The 17,288-nt window shown below is 39.9% G+C and overlaps 1 protein-coding gene across 1 annotated transcript in view; it reads left to right on the forward strand.

Annotated features, from left to right (window-relative positions):
* Positions 1–17,288, forward strand: part of atxn1a (ataxin 1a) — an 86,600-nt gene that overhangs the window by 14,488 nt on the left and 54,824 nt on the right. The window contains exon 2 of the mRNA XM_040122082.1: positions 9,662–9,850. The gene's annotated coding sequence lies outside the window, so the exon portion shown is untranslated. The remainder of the gene's footprint in view (positions 1–9,661; positions 9,851–17,288) is intronic.

Genomic DNA, 17,288 nt, shown 5'->3' on the forward strand with positions numbered 1-17,288 from the left:
TGGCTGCACTATGTTAGCTGCTCTGACCCTTTGACCTTGGTTATATAACTGATTGCCAGTGTTTTGTATGAGTGAGAGGGAACAACTGGATGATGTGTCATGCAGCTGACGTGACATGACAATGACATAACCTAAAGTCACAAGAACCAAATACGCTGACCTGAATTGCCTCATTACTCTCTATGTTATTTGATACATGTTCAAATTGCTAAAGAAGCAAGCCTTTTATTTTTAATTTTGTTTTTTTTGCTAGGCCTGTTTTTTTCTTCTTTTTTTTTTTAATGATTTTACAGTTTTAAATGAGCACCTATTTTGCATTCATAGTTTATCAGTGGCCACCAAGGGCATGGTATACAAACACAAACATACACATATGCACATGAATATACACACAGCACTAGCAGTTAAGGTTAAACAAAGATAACTGGACTTTATTTGGGTTAAGGGCAGTGCAGCATGTTGGAAGTGAGCCATGACCTCACACACACACACACACACACACACACACACACAAACACACACACACCTGTCAGTGTTGGCATCTGCTCAGTCCTCTTTCTTGTAGTCTCTCTGTTCCTTTGTCCTCTCTGTCCTGTTCATCAGACCTTGTAGCAGGATCTCAAGGGACAGCTGGTGGGGCAGTGTGAGCACCTGCACTTTGTGTGTGTGTCTATGTGTGTGCACCTTTATGAGTGTGGCTGTGTATCTCAGTGGGGTAAGAAGGGGGTAGCTGCAGTGTCCTAGCCAAGGGTCTGTGTATCCATGTGTGTGTATTCAGTGTCTGTTATGTTTGTGCATGTGAGCACCTGTGCTGCCAGCAGGAACCTGCCACAGCCGTGGTGCTTTGTGACGTATTCTGGTGACTTCCAAAGGTCGTGCTGTGAACCCCATAATAACTATTAACTTCTTAAAGTTGACTGTCCAGAGGAGGATATTAAAGTATTTGGTGCATTACAGATACATGATAGATACAAATCTGTACTGCTCATGTAATCAAATTCTTTTTAACTGACTTGTTTTCTTTCTTTTGCCAAACAGGCTTTTTTTTTTTTTTTTTACGAAAAAATTAAATTTTGTTTATCCGGCCACAAAGAGCTTCTCTAACTAGTTGAGTGATACTGTATGTAAGTGTCAGCACAGTGTCAGCACTGCCCTAGGGTTGGCCATGTACACACTCTACTGTTGTGCGCCTCAGTTTTTGCCTGAACGGTCAAAGCACAATTATAACATGATTCAAGTAAATTTTTTGCTTATTTGTAATATTTGATTTCCTGTAAGATCAATTCTTTTCCCATCATTCTAGAAACTAGTTGGTATACAAAATAATTGTGAAGGAGAAGCCAGCAACTGTAAAACAAGAAGATTCATGGTTCTGCCTGTGGGTCTCTAGTATCAAATATTTGCATTTTCCTCTTTAAAGTTAGTCTTTCAGCCAATAGCTTTTTATTTGCCCACTTTCTATTAATTGCCACTCAGTGAAGCTATCATGCAAATAAAGTGTATTTAATGTTTTTTTGCATCAGTGTCCTGTGATGCATGACATGTGCCTTTGACATGTGGGTTTGAGTCTAATATATTGCCAGACTTGTAATAGCTTAATCTGATATTCTTTGTCGCTCTCCACTGTGTGCTATGTGATAAATTAGATTTGCATTCAAACATAGAAGGATTTTTAGTTTTTTGTACATTTTTTTGTGTTTTAATTTGGGCTTAACTTTAAGTGCAGAAGACAATTTAGAGGCATGCCCATCCCCTTTCTGATCCAAAAAAATATTTAAGTGGTTTCACCTTGATTTTTACTTTGGTCTCACTCTTTTGGAAGATGCCACATCAAAGTTTGCCACGATTACAGAATATTTTCTGTCTTAACCAGTGAACTTTAACTTTGGCTTATATAAGCAATCAAGCAATCAAAAAGAAACAGAAACTCTTGCCACAGTTAAAAGTCTGACAGACATGAAAAAGAGTCCAGGTTGATCTGTCATTCAGCACACTCTGACTGGAATGAAATTATGGTGGCGAGTGAGACTAAAAGTTTGTCTCAAGGAGTGGAATGAGGTCTCACGAAACCTGCTCTTACGACGACAGCCTGTATCTACTCGCTCTAATACTGTGGTAGAACATCTATAATCCACCCATTATACCTGCCGACCGCATTGCCGTGAGATTACTGCTGGAGAACAGGCCTGTTGCATTAAGACAGTTTACTATCCTTGTACACGTTGTTTTTAATTCAGTATTTAATTTAGTTCAATCCTCGTTTTTATTTGGGTGGTCTGTTCATTTTTGCTTAAATTTCTTTGTAAAGATGACAGTCAGTGCTCTCCATATTAATGTTTTAAAGATATTGTGTGTGTATGTACTAAATGCACAGTATGTGTTTGAGAGAGGGAGGGAAAGACTTCGCAAAGGATCAAAAGCAGTCTATTATTACTATGCATGCGTGGGCGGCATATATGTCTTTTGAATGTCTGGAAAAATGGAAGTGGACGTATGTAGCGTGTGCGCGCATGTGTACACCTTTTGAAGATTTGATTCTATGTGTGTTCCCTGCAGGCCCCCTCCCAGCATATTCCTCTTATCCCAGTGTTGGGATCTTAGGGGGCCGATCAAAGCCGGTCTCCCTGCGACTCCTGCTTCTCCAGGCCCTCTGTGCTAACGCAGCTCAACTGAGGAATGCTGAGTAATTCCCTCAGGTGGCAGCTTGTTCTCTGATGTTCAGCATTAGTGCGCTCTGCCAGTCTCACCTACACATTTTAGCTCCTCACACAAATGTACAGTATGTTTACAGGTAAATACTGTACAGAAATGCAAACAGAAGAGTAATGGAGGAAATTTATTCTCAGTCCCTCACTTACTTTTTTCTTTTCAGTTTTCACTAATTTTTGTCTCGGTCATACAATTTGTTCTACGATGTCTTTTATTCCCCCTTCCTCACGTCTCTGTCACGTCATGGTGATGTTGTGTCTCACTGGAGAGTACAATCATCAGAGAGGGGGGATGAGACCATAGGAGAGAAAAGAGAAAGGAAGAGGAAAAGAGAGAAGGAGGATGTTGGATTTGATGTTAAACCTTGGTTAGTATACATTAAAAATCTCTGATTGAAGTGCATAGCAGCTGAAAATATTTTTTTTCATGCGATGGACGACATCAAGACTGATATAAGAAAGGCCCTACAAATTAAATCCTTTTTTAAATACTGAAATCTAATAGTAAAAGAATTTTGTAACAAGACAAACACAACCTTAATAGTTTCACATCAAACTGACCATCTAGTAGATTCCTTTGTGGAGTAATATTATCACATCATGGCATTTACCAGCTATTATTTCATAAGGGGTGCATCAACATCAGGAGATACTCAATTTACGTCCGCACCTGCGAGTGTGAGCAGGTTCTTTTAACCTAAAGCTCTGCAGCATTTTTCCTAGAGAGCTGATCCCTGATCTGTCAGTAACATGTGCGTGCTGACCAATATACGTGCAGGTGTGTTTTTATCTTCATTTATCTCTGTACACCAATCTGCCTCATCTAAGTTGTTTACAGAGTGTCAGAGTGTCATTGTCTATCGTAGCTGCAACACTGTCAACGTTATCTAGGTTGCTAGGCATGCTTGTGCATTGTGTATGTATGCATACTGTATGAATGGTCGTGGAGACGTGTCTGTATTTATCAGCAGGAAAAAGCATGATCATCAGGTACACAGAAGCACATTTGGGCAGCTTTTAAGAGCTCTGAACTTTGACCTGTACTGATTGTGCTGAGGGTTAGTGAGTGAGTTGCGTAACCAAGAGGCAGTTCATGTCTCTTTGTGTGTCTCATTGTATATGTGGGTCTCCTTTTCTCTCTGTTCTTCACACTGCTTTTTTCAGTTTCAGTTTATTGAGCCTTACCTGCATAATAGTTCACAAACAGTATTGCCAAAGCAAATACACTACCCGTCAAAAGCTTTAGGCCGCCTCCATTGTTCCAGTTGCTACTGAAATGTACATAGTGTAATGTGCCAGTGTACTCGGAAATTAAAGCATAGAACAAATAAATAATAAAGATAACAATCGTGCATCTTAAATCCTAAATTTAATTTAAATTATTGACTCATCTAGCAGCCGAACAAATTCATGACGTTCTTTCTACAATGGAAATCAAATATTGTTCAGAAAGTTTGTCCCAACACTGTAGCAGAGGTTCCCACAAACGTGTTACACTTGTAGATTGGTTTGCTTTCACCTTCTGTCCAGTTCATCATCAACCAGCTCCACAGGGTTTAAGTCTGGAGACCGTGCTGGTCTTCCATCATGTGAAGCCACTGTCTAGCTCTGTTCTTCTAATGTGTTAGGTCATTATCTTGCTGTAGGATGTCCTGAACAACCAGTCTGTCTTCCTTTGTCACTTGCCCTTTTCTCACAATGCTTTAGCAATATACAGTCCTACTTCCTGCAGTACAGTATTGTCCTAATAATGCATCAGAGGGTTTAGTAACACAGTTTCCTCCAACACTGCCTTTGCAAGTACTCAACAAAAGTTGGGGCAACTGTAGGAATTGTTTGCATTACTTTTCAAGGCCTCATTTACCAGCATTGCTGCAGGAAAGCTGTAAGTTAAAAAATTTCTTAACCATTTAAAAAGGCCCGTTTTTTATGAAATTTACAGGATTTCAGGGTTTGGTGACCTAAACTCTTTTTTTTTTTTTTCAGATAAAATAATTAAAACAGGAAATAAATATTGAGAATAATTGCAATTGTTTGTAGTATTCAGTTCTATTTTATTAAATTAAGGTAAGTTAGTTTAGTAGGTGTTTTTGTAATGCTGTGCTGACAGTTAGCACTTTATTTCTAACTTTTAGACATGATCCGTGATACAGTGTTTACAGACACTTATTATGACAGTAATTTATGGGTCATTTCTGTAAACTGGTCCTCTGTAATCAAATTATTACTGATATTAGTGTTATGACTTTTTAACTTGGTGCTATACCGGGGATATCTGCAGCATGAGTTGGGCTTGTATACTAACTGGAGGAATCAAAAAAGAAGTGCTTAAAATGCTGGTACATTACTGTTGTAGGTCCCCAATGATTTGGGTCATAATTATACCTTGAGATATATGAAGAGTGGCAGTCTGCTCTGCAGATTGGGTTGGGTTCAACTAACCAGCCTATTGCTGGCCAGTTAGTTGCTGGTCTGGTTTTATGCAGCCAGTGAACCGAGAGCCTGGAACACAATCCGAGAACTTTGCAACGCTGCACTTTCCTTAGTCCTTGGAAGCCTACACTTATGACGTATTTTAAACCAGAAAAACAGCTTTGTTTTGTAGCAGTGCATCTTTTGCAGAATAGCCAAGTAAAAGTCAGTTTCAGCGGAATTTCCTTTTGAGGCCAGTTGCCTGCTGGTGCATTCGGTCCATTTACTTTTATTCAAGGGTTTATTAATTATTATTTTCATCTACGTACAAAGATACAAATAGAGAACACAGGCAGCATAAGGAAGGACATGCTTACCAAGCCAAACAAGCCCACAAGGGAGCTTGGAGTGCCCTCCTAGCCTCCCGAGAAAGATTTCAATGAATTTAATCGCGTTAAAAGAAGCAAAAAAAAAACAAATGTGTGAAAACAGAAGCTAAAATGACATGAAATGTGACAGAGATGTAACAGGTAAAACTTTACTATAAAAGACTGTAATAAAAAAACAATATAGCCTGCAAATACCTAGAGAGTGGAGTTTTTTGGGTCCCTCACCTTCTAGTAGCAGTGTTGATGTTGTCAATGGTAACAGAAGCATTAGCCAGACAAGCTAGGTCAGGGTGTAATCCTACAACAGATACCGCTCTGCTCCGCATTACACACAGGCATGCACGCACACTCACACACCCCACCTATGGCTCTGTGTTCTCTGTTGACAGCTGTGCCTGCTGTGTCTCTGAGTGTGCATGTGTGCATGCGCGTGTGTGTGGATGTGTGCATGCATGTCCAACCCTGTGTGTGACAGAGGGACAGCAGGCAGGGGACCAATAGAAAAGCGGACCGAAAGGGGCAGGGCACGGTTTCATAGGTGCACATGGAGATTCTCTCTCTCTCTCTCTCTCTCACACACACACACACACACACACACACACACACACACACACACACACACACACACACACACACACACACGATGCCAGTATCATTGAGTGTCTTGTGCGACAGACAGGGAACTGAATCAAAGGCTGCTGCGTAAGAGGAAAAGTTGGATGTGTGTGTGTGTGTGTGTGTGTGTGTGTGTGTGTGTGTGTGTGTGTGTGTGTGTGTGTGTGTGTGTGTGTGTGCGTGTATTTACAAACCTGTGTGTATGTGTAAACTTTTCACAATATTTAGACCGCCCTTTTCCCTTTTCCATGAATCAGATAGAAAAGGTGAACCCAGGTGAAAGCTCTATCCCCATATTGATTTCAACCCTGAAATCGACTAGAGATAGATATTAATTTATGGGAGAAGACAGGTTAGTAGAGGACTTACACAACTGAAATATATTATGGAAAGGAGGTTGAGGTATGATGATGGTCAGTCGATGCATTTATGTACTTAACATGCTACTTTAATTTCCACGTTAAATCTTTTTTTGTATTATTATTTCTTCGTCTCTTTTCTCTAAAACAGTTGTGGGTTTCTTCCTTTTTTATCTCTGTTTTTGGCACACAGAGTGTCCCATTACGGCTTCCATATCAGCTCTCAGACTGATGAATGACTAAGGAATCTGTTCATACACAAAGGTCACAGTTTGCAATTTCGTAATCTCTGTTGCAAACATTCCATATCTTATTTCAGGTTATAGTAACAGGAGGAGAATAATCCCACAGTGATGGTTGTTCAGGGTCAGGTATGTTTATTATACTGATTAAGCTGCTAACCCAGGCTAATAGTAGAGGCATCCACTACATGAAATGTTTTTTAAACCATAGTGTAAATAGAACCTTGATACTTGTGTCTGTGTAGCACAGAGTATCAAAAACTGTCAAATACAGAAAGCTGGCATTGAATGTCTGGTCACATTGGTAATATTGTTTATCTATTCTTCTACTTTATTCTTCAGGTAGTTCCTGATCTGAATCAAAATTTTCCTAGAATATTCAATTTTCGCAAAGGATTAGCTGGTATCCAACCTTAAATATAAATGGCATTGTAGGTTATTATAAAGTACTGTACTCTTGTTGATCATGGAGAGCATGTTTAGAGATGCATGTACAGTAACCACTGGTGAGGGTCATTTTATTTCTTATATTGAAAATACACATAGAACAAGTGTTTCCGTTGTGGTTTTGTGAGTGTTCACATGAGCTCTAAATACAGTATGTACATTGGTGTATCAGGGAGTTTTGCAGGTTTCACGTGCTCGCATGCTTGTGTGTGTTTGTGTGAGTGTGTGTATATATTTGTTGAGTTTGTTTCAACTTAGTACAAACAAGAAAAAGCGTGCTTTAGTATCAGTTTCTGTCCCCAGAGCCTGGATTTCACATGATCAACTGACCTGATTTTGTGTTGCCAAGGAGATGCCTTGTTTCAGGGTTCAACTTAATTTTCAGCTCTTCCCCGTGACCTTGAGACATGTCTCTGTCGCTGTGGTTACAGCCTCCAGGGTTACTGTGAATGAGTAGAGTGCACTGGGTGGGTGCACTAAGTATTTTTCTCTGTGCTTGTGCATCAAATTAGGCACTTTACAACATTTATTTACCCAGAGAAGATAAACTCGCTCCTTTTCAGGAACACTCTGCAACACGGTCTTAAAGTTAGATTTAGATGCCAGGGTGACACATGATATAATAGTCCTCTGCTCTGTTTTAGGGTTAAGTGCTTTGCACAGTAGTTGTAAACAGAAGTTTGGACAATTTTTTTGATCTGTAAATGCTTGACTCACGGGACATAAAAATGGCATTTATTTTTTATGCCTCTGTGCCAGCCAGGAGACATTATGTTTTCGGGGTGTCCGTCCCATTCTCATTGACGTGATATCCCAGGAACTCCTTGATGGAATTTCAGCAAATTTGGCACAGGTGTTCACTTTGACTCAAGGAGGAACTGATTAGATTTTGGTGGTCAACGGTCAAAGATCAAGGTCCTGTGACCTCACAAAACACATTTTTGGCCGTAGCTCAAGAATTCATATGCTAATTATGATAAAATACACCTAATTCCCTTTTATTGAGTTCCTTCAAAAGTCTTCACTACACATATTATATGATTCTGGACCGACGTGGACCTAAACTGCAACTTCACTGGTTGGAGGAGGCATACAACTGCGACATTAATTCTGTGGCGGTAATTCTAGTTTGAATAATCTATATGCAGAGTAAAAAAGGAAAAATGTGATACTCTTTACTGGATTGTTGTAGACATCACAGGACACAAATACATTGTAAAAATGGTTTTATAATCATTTTTTATGACAGCGCTTTATGAAATTGTATTAAATCAGTGGTGTGTATTTATTTACATATTTGTGACAAAAAAGCAGTGTAAAATGATTTAAAAATTTTAACAATAACTCTGTCAATAACAACGACAAGTGCAGACGAACAGACAAATTTTGTTTCCTCAGTTTTATTACCAACTTTCCGTTTCATCATAATGGCTCTCAGTGTACCGGAGGTATTTGGTCAAAGTGTAACATTGTCCTCCCCAGAAAGCAAGCCAAGCTCATGAAAGAGGCCTAATTGCCTCCAAATAACTGTTTTTGTTAGAAAAAAAAGAGGACATACGCCTCAAACCAGTGTCTCTTGCGGGTAAACAGAGTGTGGTTGCCATGCCGATGGGGCGTCAGTGTATAAATAGCACGGGTGTTTGTTCTGAATACTCCTAAGAGGGAGTGACAGAGGGAGGGAATAGCAGGGAGACAGTGATAGCCAGTGAGAAAAAGCACAAGCACAGACCTTAACAGATGCACAGATTTATACTCCAATGAGGATTATTCTATGAAGAAACAAGTAATGCTACCATGGACTGTGTGTGTGTGTGTGTGTGTGTGTGTGTGTGTGTGTGTGTGTGTGTGTGTGTGTGTGTGTGTGTGTGTGTGTGTGTGTGTGTGTGTGTGTGTGTGTGTGTGTGTGTGTGTGTGTGTGTGTGTGTGTTTGTTTGAAAAAGGGACACTGTCCACCTTGTTTGAGAGATTTTGCCTGGAAAGACTGTGGTAGCAATTAATATGGAGCAACCTGTAAGTCGACAGGTTGCCTCTATGAATTTGCAGACCCCTTTATTGTGGGAAACACTCGTCACCCAAGTCGATGCTGAAAGATTAGTTTTGCACTCTTGCTTATTTTGAGAAACAACCATACAGATCAATAATATCCAAATACAAGTGATTAAATGAACAAGTTGTTTTTGGAGTATAAAGGATCTCCTTACCTCTGAGGACTGAGGATAGTTAATACAGCTGCTGTTCTGCACAACTGCCATTACTGTAAAACTGAAAGCAAATCATAAATAACACTTGGCTGAAGGTTAAGCTGACAACTGTAATTGCATAGCATGGACTTTGGTTATTCTTCAGTGATAATTGAGCTAGAGAAAGCATTAGCTGTGACCTCAATAATCATTTCAGGAAACATAATAGTGCTTGCTGATTTGTAGAATAGAGTAAGGAACCCTTTGAAATTGTGTTATTGATTTCTCTGTCTCTGTTTTTCCCTGTAGGGAATGGTCACAGCACCTGCAGACAGACAGACGTGGACAGACGGCGCAGACATTCAGGACGCTTCCCTCCCATTGGTGGAGAGATACAGACTTCACACCAGGAATTTCAGCTCCAGTCAGGTTTCAGCTCTCAACTGAGCAGCAGACTCCCAACTACTCCGCCCAAGTGGCTCTGCCTCCTCTGCTCAGGTAGGATGGAGTTCTGTTTGTGGCGTGAAAGCAAAGCTGATCAACTGTGGGGTTTTGTGTTAGCAGATATGGGGTTTTAGCAAGAACTCAGAAGCTAAACTACCATCAAATCCATCTGCTGATAATGGACTGTCAAGGAGTGGCTCTTATAAGCTTGTTTAAGAGGGGTATATATTTAGGCCAGATCATTTGGTAACCGTGGTAACACATATGCATCAGCATGTGATCGCTGGGATTTTTTCCTGATTGACTACAATGTGAAAAAAGGAGTTAAAACAGTGGTGTGTTGTGCGTGTGTCCTACGCTGTGTATCGTGACAGTTCCTCATTGAAAATTGAGTAACATGGTAGTGACCACACAGAAACTATTACCTCGTAATATTACAGTATCTGACGTCTCGTTTTTGTCTGTGTTCATCATTATTCATTATTCATTGCATTTTAGGTCCAGTTGCAGTCTCAACTAATATCTGTCATTTTTTTCATGAGCACTTTCATGTGACCTGCTGTTAGTCACGAGAATTTGGTTTTTCCCATGAGTCCATTTAATGCTGATGATGTCCTATCAGTGAGATACCTGTCAGTCCAGATAACTTCGTGTTTATACGCCTTGGTTCATTTGTAATAGACCAGTGTGACCACAAAACAAACCAGTATAATAATTTTCGTCCTTAGTCCCTACACCGGATAAGCTGAACAAATATGTCAAAGAGACCCAAGATGGCAGCTGGATCCCAACTGACTCTTTTTCTTCTGACAAACTCCCTCCCTCCCTTAGTCTGTCTGCTTGTCATTATTACAGTTGTTATTGAAACTCTATAATTGAAACTCTGAATTCACTACATTAGTGGTGACCAACCTTTTTGGTTTGTGACACCTTCTAACAAATTATCATGCACTCTCTTCACAAGTTACGGCTTTGCTTTGAATATGAGTTGTAATTTTTCCTTCTTTTATGGGGTTTTTTTATGGGTTTTTTATATTTTTTTTGGAGGGGGCATTTTTTGCCTTTACTAACAGATAGTAAATGGGTAAGAGCAAATGAGGGGAGAGAGATTAGGGATGACATGCAATCAAGGCACTGACCTGGCGACTTAATTACATGGTCAGCGTCTCAGGCCTCTACCCTACCAGGATGATCCACTGATTGTTTAATTTGAGGGATTTTTTTTTAAAGTTTGAAGAGGAGAAATTGTCCAGTATTTCACAAGAAATGTGAAATACAAAAGTAAGATAAATGTCAGAAAAAACATGAGTACAACAAAGCTCTACAGTATATGTTTCCTTCTTAAACCTTTAATTACCTTGTGACCCCCTCACTTTCATCCCGGGAGCTTTTGCGGGCCCCAACCCCCAAGTTTGGAACCTTTATCCTAGATATTGCACCTGGCTTGTTGTTACACTCTGTTTTTAGTGTACAGAGGTGTTGAGTATTTTTGTCAGTAATACAGTTGTAATGTATCATAGTCATAAGAAAGGATGTACTCAGCTGTGGTTTGGGTGTACGTGTGTTTCTGTGGCCCAGAGGATAAACTTCTCTGGGCTTGTCTGAGCTCCTATCCTCCTTCCTCCTCCTCCTCTATTCTCCTTTCATGTGATTTGAGTTTTGATTCTATTCTTTTCTTTCTATTCTTCACTTTGACCCTCCCAACGTGATGTCTCTAAACTCAGTTTTGCAGATTTATCCCCTGCCAAACTCCCTCCCTTAGTCTGTCTCCCTTCTTCTCTCTTAGTCTCTCTACCCATTCTCTAACTGAGCTGACTCTCCCCCTCTGCTCTTTTCCTCCTTTTTGTATCCTCACCCTCCACTGTATCTATTGAAGCTCTTCCGCCAGTTTTTTATCTCCGTCTCACCAGCTGTGCGTTGAAGCTCCATTCTCCCCTATGAGGGAGAGTAGAATGAATAGAAGGGCTTACTGAGAACAGTGAGAAAGCCTTTCGTCTCATTGAACACATCTCTTACTCCACTCCTCTCCTCTCCTCTCCACTCCTCTCCTCTCCTCTCCTCTCCTCTCCTCTCCTCTCCTCTCCTCTCCTCTCCTCTCCTCTCCCAAACACAAAGTAAAGATGGGATTTTTGTACCACTTTAAAGTTTAATTAGTTCAAAAGATGACAGAGTCAAAAGAGAACTATCTCTTCTGAGTCTCATCCCAGCTGCAGCATACCTGTTTTTGACTAAAAATTTTTTTGTTTATTACCCTTCAGCAATATACAGTTATACTTGACTCACCAACGGCATCATTACATTTTCCTGTGAGGTACTTCAGTGTGCTCGGGGACTTGCCTCATAGCTGTACAAATATGTTTTGAAGTACAGCCTAATTAGTTTATTAAATTAACTTTGTACCAATTCAGAGAGGGGGGTAAAATAAGGATAGCTTCAGAGAGAAAGTATAAAGGAAAGGTACGATGTAGCTGAAACAAATGCAAGAAAAGTATGTAATTAAATAAAAATTCTGCTGCAAAGTAGCCTTATTTATGTTAAGTTGAATTTTTCGCAGAGATTCAACCTCTCCCTGCTCTTTCTCACCCCTTTCTCCTCTCTCCTCCCTGTCTCCTCCTTCCTTCACCCATTGGTCTTTCTGAATGGAAATTAAACATTTCATCCCTGGCTTCTTTCCGCTTCCCCTCTCTTTTGTAAATTCACTGTTGACAGTTGCCTTTCTGCGAGCGGAAAGCCTCAGAAATGAGCAGATGGAGGGCTGACAGTCTAGAAGCTCAAACAATGACACTGGTGATCAACACACATCAGAAAATGGCTGTTAATGGCAGCGCCATATACAGACTGTCAGTTAACTATATAGGGGCTGGATCTGTTTTTTGTCTATCTGCCTGTTAAGGATGTAGAGTCAAAATTCAAGATTGGACATTTTTTGTGAAAACAGTTGGCGCATGCCTTATGTTGTATCCTGCATGGCTGACAGTGAGTGCAACAGTAGACTAAGCTTATGTTACTAGACAGCCAATACAATTCTTATGAATTTGAGCTATTAAGATGCTGCTAATGTGGTTTCTGGCTTTGCTTGACTTTGCTAAAAAGGTGTCACTCTTATATGAGTCCATGTTGAATCTACTGTAGCTGTTTGGAAAAACAGGCATGGAAAACAATACTTTTGTGCTTAGTGCAGGGTGACATGAAAAAAACATTGTACCACCAACCAAATTACTTTCTGCTAATATTGTTTTGTCTCACAGTGTCTATATACTTCTGGAAACTCACATGTCAAGTCGAGCTGCTGTTCCTGGCTAAAGAATATCACCATTTAGAAAATTTGTATTTTGATTGTTCAGATTTAAAGTCTCAAGATACAATGATACAAAAAATTAATAAATTATGACAAAATGTGTATTTTACACGCCACTATGTTTAGCCAAGATAGTAATGCTTTATTTAATGATTCTGTAAAATAACTATGTGAGTTGATACTTATCATAGGGGAAAAGGTTGTTCAGTTGTTACACATCCCATTAATTAATTGCAATGGATTGCTCGTGTAACCAATGAGTCCTTCAGTCAGTGTGCAGTAGGTCAGCTAAACACGCAAACATTTTAAAAAAATTTTCTACAGAAAAGCGTAACTTTTGATAATTATGGAAATTAAAGTTTTTATCAATAATGAATATTTATTTACCTGGGTTAAAGTGGAGCCTTTCTTTCAAGGAAATTCATATATTTTCCATACAGTTACCACACAATTATATACTTCTTTCCAGGTAGCTTCCAAGTAAATTACTAATAGATTATGGACCCATAAAATAAAGCATTAACAAACAACTAATTTAAGATGAGAAATTTTTCTAAAAGTTTCTATTTTTAGTCTTTCTTTTTTTTCAGTGTCAGATAGAGGGGTCCCTGTCAGCTCTACTGTTCAATCTCCGCCGACTGTGGCACTGTAAAGAATTCAGAGAAATCAGGAACAAAATCAGCCGTCTGTCTGCTGTTACTAGACTGGAAGGATGACATTGACATGCTCATTAGGTTGTTTACATTACTGGTTGTCTGTAACTTTAAATTCAGATAATCCCCAGGGCTTGTTTGCAAAATATGCTCGGCTTTGATTTCATTATTGCAGAACTAAGCATTGAAATGCATTTTATATGCCAGGAGAAAGAGTAAAACCTATTTATGTCTTGCAGGGGAAGTCTGGCAGCTTGATATGGATTCAGTCAATCAATCAGAGATTGATTTTATTTATTTATTTTTTGTTTCATTTGAAATTAATATTAGTCCCACCCACTCTCTCGTGTTTAGACTCAATGCAGTCTGCAGAAACGGCTGACAGTAATCTCAAAATTGTCATATTACCAGTTAACCCAGAAATGCTCTCTATAATAAATCTTCACACAGGTCTTTAGATGTCCAGCATTGTCAGGGGATATCGCTCGTTGAACGACTGTTCAATAGAAAGTATACTGAATCTGTCCCTGTTGTTTGACATTAGACTGCAGTATTTCTACTCACAGGCTAACACCTAAAACTTTAAATGGATCCAGTAAGGGGGTCAGAAATATATACGGTGTTTGTTTTTGCCTGCTAAAGGTTAGCATTAATAATCCGTCAAATAAAAAATCTGTTAAATGTCAGACATACAATAAATTCTTTCAAACTTTACATGAGTTCCTTGTAGTAAGAAAGGTAAAATTGAGATGCCGTCCCTTCTCTCTGTCTGTGTGTGAGCATGGATATCCCCCTCTCTGTTTTCTTCTAATAGCCGCTCTCCACTTTATTTGATCTGGGCCCCCGCTCAGATAGTAGGATTGAATTGGTTTTGGAGACCAAGGGAAACACACAATCACACACACATACACACAACTGAGACTGCCAACTGCAACGGCAAGGAGGGAGAGAGACAGAGAGGGAAGGAGGGAGGGAGAAGAAAGGCAGCGGGAAGGTAAGATACATGAGGATTGGTGAGGTGGTGAGAGTATAAAGAGAAGAAGAGAAGAGACAATTTACAGGAGAGAGGGTAAACTGGAATGAACAGAGATGAGGAAAAGAGGAAACAGTGGTCCCTTGCATCTAAAAGTGAAAACATTCTCCTTTAATTTGGTACTTGCCACAGACAGACAGACAGACAGACGGTCCTTTTCTCTCTGCTTTCTGCTTTTTTCCTTCTGTTCTCTGTCACTGTCCCCCTCCTGACTCTCTCACTCAGTCTCGCTTTTGTCTCGCTGTCTTTACTTGTCATGCCACCGCTCTCCCGAAACACGCTCTCTGAAACAGACACACACAGACGTGTACACACACACACACACACACACACACACACACACACACACACACACACACACACACACACACACAAACACACAAACACACATACATACATACACACACACACTGTGGCTGCCTCCGCACACCAAACAATTAGATAATTACCTTGCCCAGTGTCGCTGAGTTCATCCAGACTGCTGGTTGTTTATGAATTACTAAGAGGAGAGGGGAGAGGTAGAGAGGAGAGGAGGCAAAGCAATGAAGAGTGAAGGAATGAATGAAAAGAGAATCGTTCTCAATCGGAGAAGCAGACCTGAGAGTGGCTATTGTGCATGTACTAGATAGTCATAATAAAGAGAGGAAAAGAACACAATAAAGAACTTTCAAACTAAAGCCATTCCGTTAGAGAAAAATGAAAAATCTCTCAAAACTGTATCATGTCTCTTTTGTAAAGGCATTTGTAGGGACATTTCAAAAATGTATATAAATGTTAGTAAATAGTAAAATACTGTCTGAGCACAAAAGGGGGAACAGTGTAGTAGAGACTATACTGGAACTAGAAAGTCTAGGTCCACAAGAAAATGAGCAATTTTGCTGAGAAAACTGACTTTCTTCCATCTTTAAGTGTGACTTTATGTAACTGACAACATATTCAGATCCCCATGCTGATAGAAAGATCAAAAGGGAAGGTATTTATAGTGCATTAAATACCTTGAGTTTGTTAAGATTGCAAAGCAAACATTATCTTCGCATTGAGATTTTCACATGCATATTTTTGTTCCTGTCTTCCTAGTTGTGGGAATAGTCAAAATGGATTTTACTTAATATATAGTTTAATTTGATTTATCTAACAAATGAACATGTTACTCTTTGAAATCTCGCATGATCTAGTTTCTATATCAAGTGACCTCATACTAGGTCCAGACCCAAAACTTGAGAAACCGTAGCATAAACCTTCCTGCAAGATTGTAATGCTCTGTAGCACAGCAGCACGATACATCTTCTGTTTTTCTCTGTCAAGTACCTCCTGACTAAGCAGTTATGTTGTAGCATTGATAAAAACAAAATCTTTTTTGTGCAGTTGATACAATCATAAAAGGGAGTTTCAGGAAAAAAAAAAAAAAAAAAAATCTCTTACTGTTCTGAGAATCACAAAATAAAAGTCAGTTTAAATAGAATAACTCTGCTTCAGTAAACTCCAGCAGCAGCTCTTTACGTTCCATTGAGCTGTTGTCTGTTTACAAAGGAGAGATGTTGAAGTCCGGCTTAATAATCATACAGGAGGTCCAGTGGTTTCCCCCATAGGAGCTAATCAGCGTGTGAATGTCTGCTCAGCGTAACCCCTGTGTTCCCCATACTGTCCTGATAAACATCACTGCGTGTACTACTGTCTCTTTAAAAGTGTGTGAGCCTGTGTATGCCTGTCAGCATGTTTGTTTTGTTAATACAGCATCTTCCTTCAAGTGTGCGTGTGCGTGTGCGTGTGTGTGTGTACTGCACAGTACATGGGTGACTGTGTGCTAGCGAGACAGTCTACAGTAGTTTGTGTTTGTACTCAATGACATGCTTGATACAAGTGTACGTGAATTTGAAACGTCACGTGGAACAGTGGGGCATCGACTGGAATTCAGCCATCAGCACGGAAAAACCTGTTGCTTTAGGCCATTACTAATGAGCCATACATGTGCTGGAACATTCTGTGTGTCTGTCAGCGTGGGCGTGCGCAAGGGGATCGGGGTGTGACGCCCGGCATCCAAATTTCTGTAGTGCATACTGTATCTTCGGTGGCATTTACTCTTCACTATGTATTTGAGAATTAGATAATGTGTGTGTTTCAGGAACTCCAGAAATGCGCGTGTGTGTAATTCCACTCTGTGTGGGTTCCATTATTCAAATAAGCACGCTTGTCTGCTGTCTGCATGATTAATCCACTGCCCTTCCCAACTCCGGCCCACTTTTGTTGCACTTTTCTTTGTTTGCTCTTGATCACCTTCTGCTTTATAGCATTAAGCAATGAGTAATGATGACTGACATCATCTCTGGCGAGGCTAGTGCCGGCTAATTGGCCAGAGCGATCTGATTGAATTAGATGTTATTCCTTCGGGGTATTCCCTGTCCTCCGCCCCCGCTTTGAAAGATATCCCACATTGTTTGCTTGGAGTAACATATTGCTATTTATTTTTATATTTAAGAAACAAACGGCATTCACTAAGCAGGTCGTGAA

The sequence above is a fragment of the Xiphias gladius genome, chromosome 24 (assembly GCF_016859285.1).
Source record: "Xiphias gladius isolate SHS-SW01 ecotype Sanya breed wild chromosome 24, ASM1685928v1, whole genome shotgun sequence".
NCBI lineage: Eukaryota > Metazoa > Chordata > Actinopteri > Istiophoriformes > Xiphiidae > Xiphias > Xiphias gladius.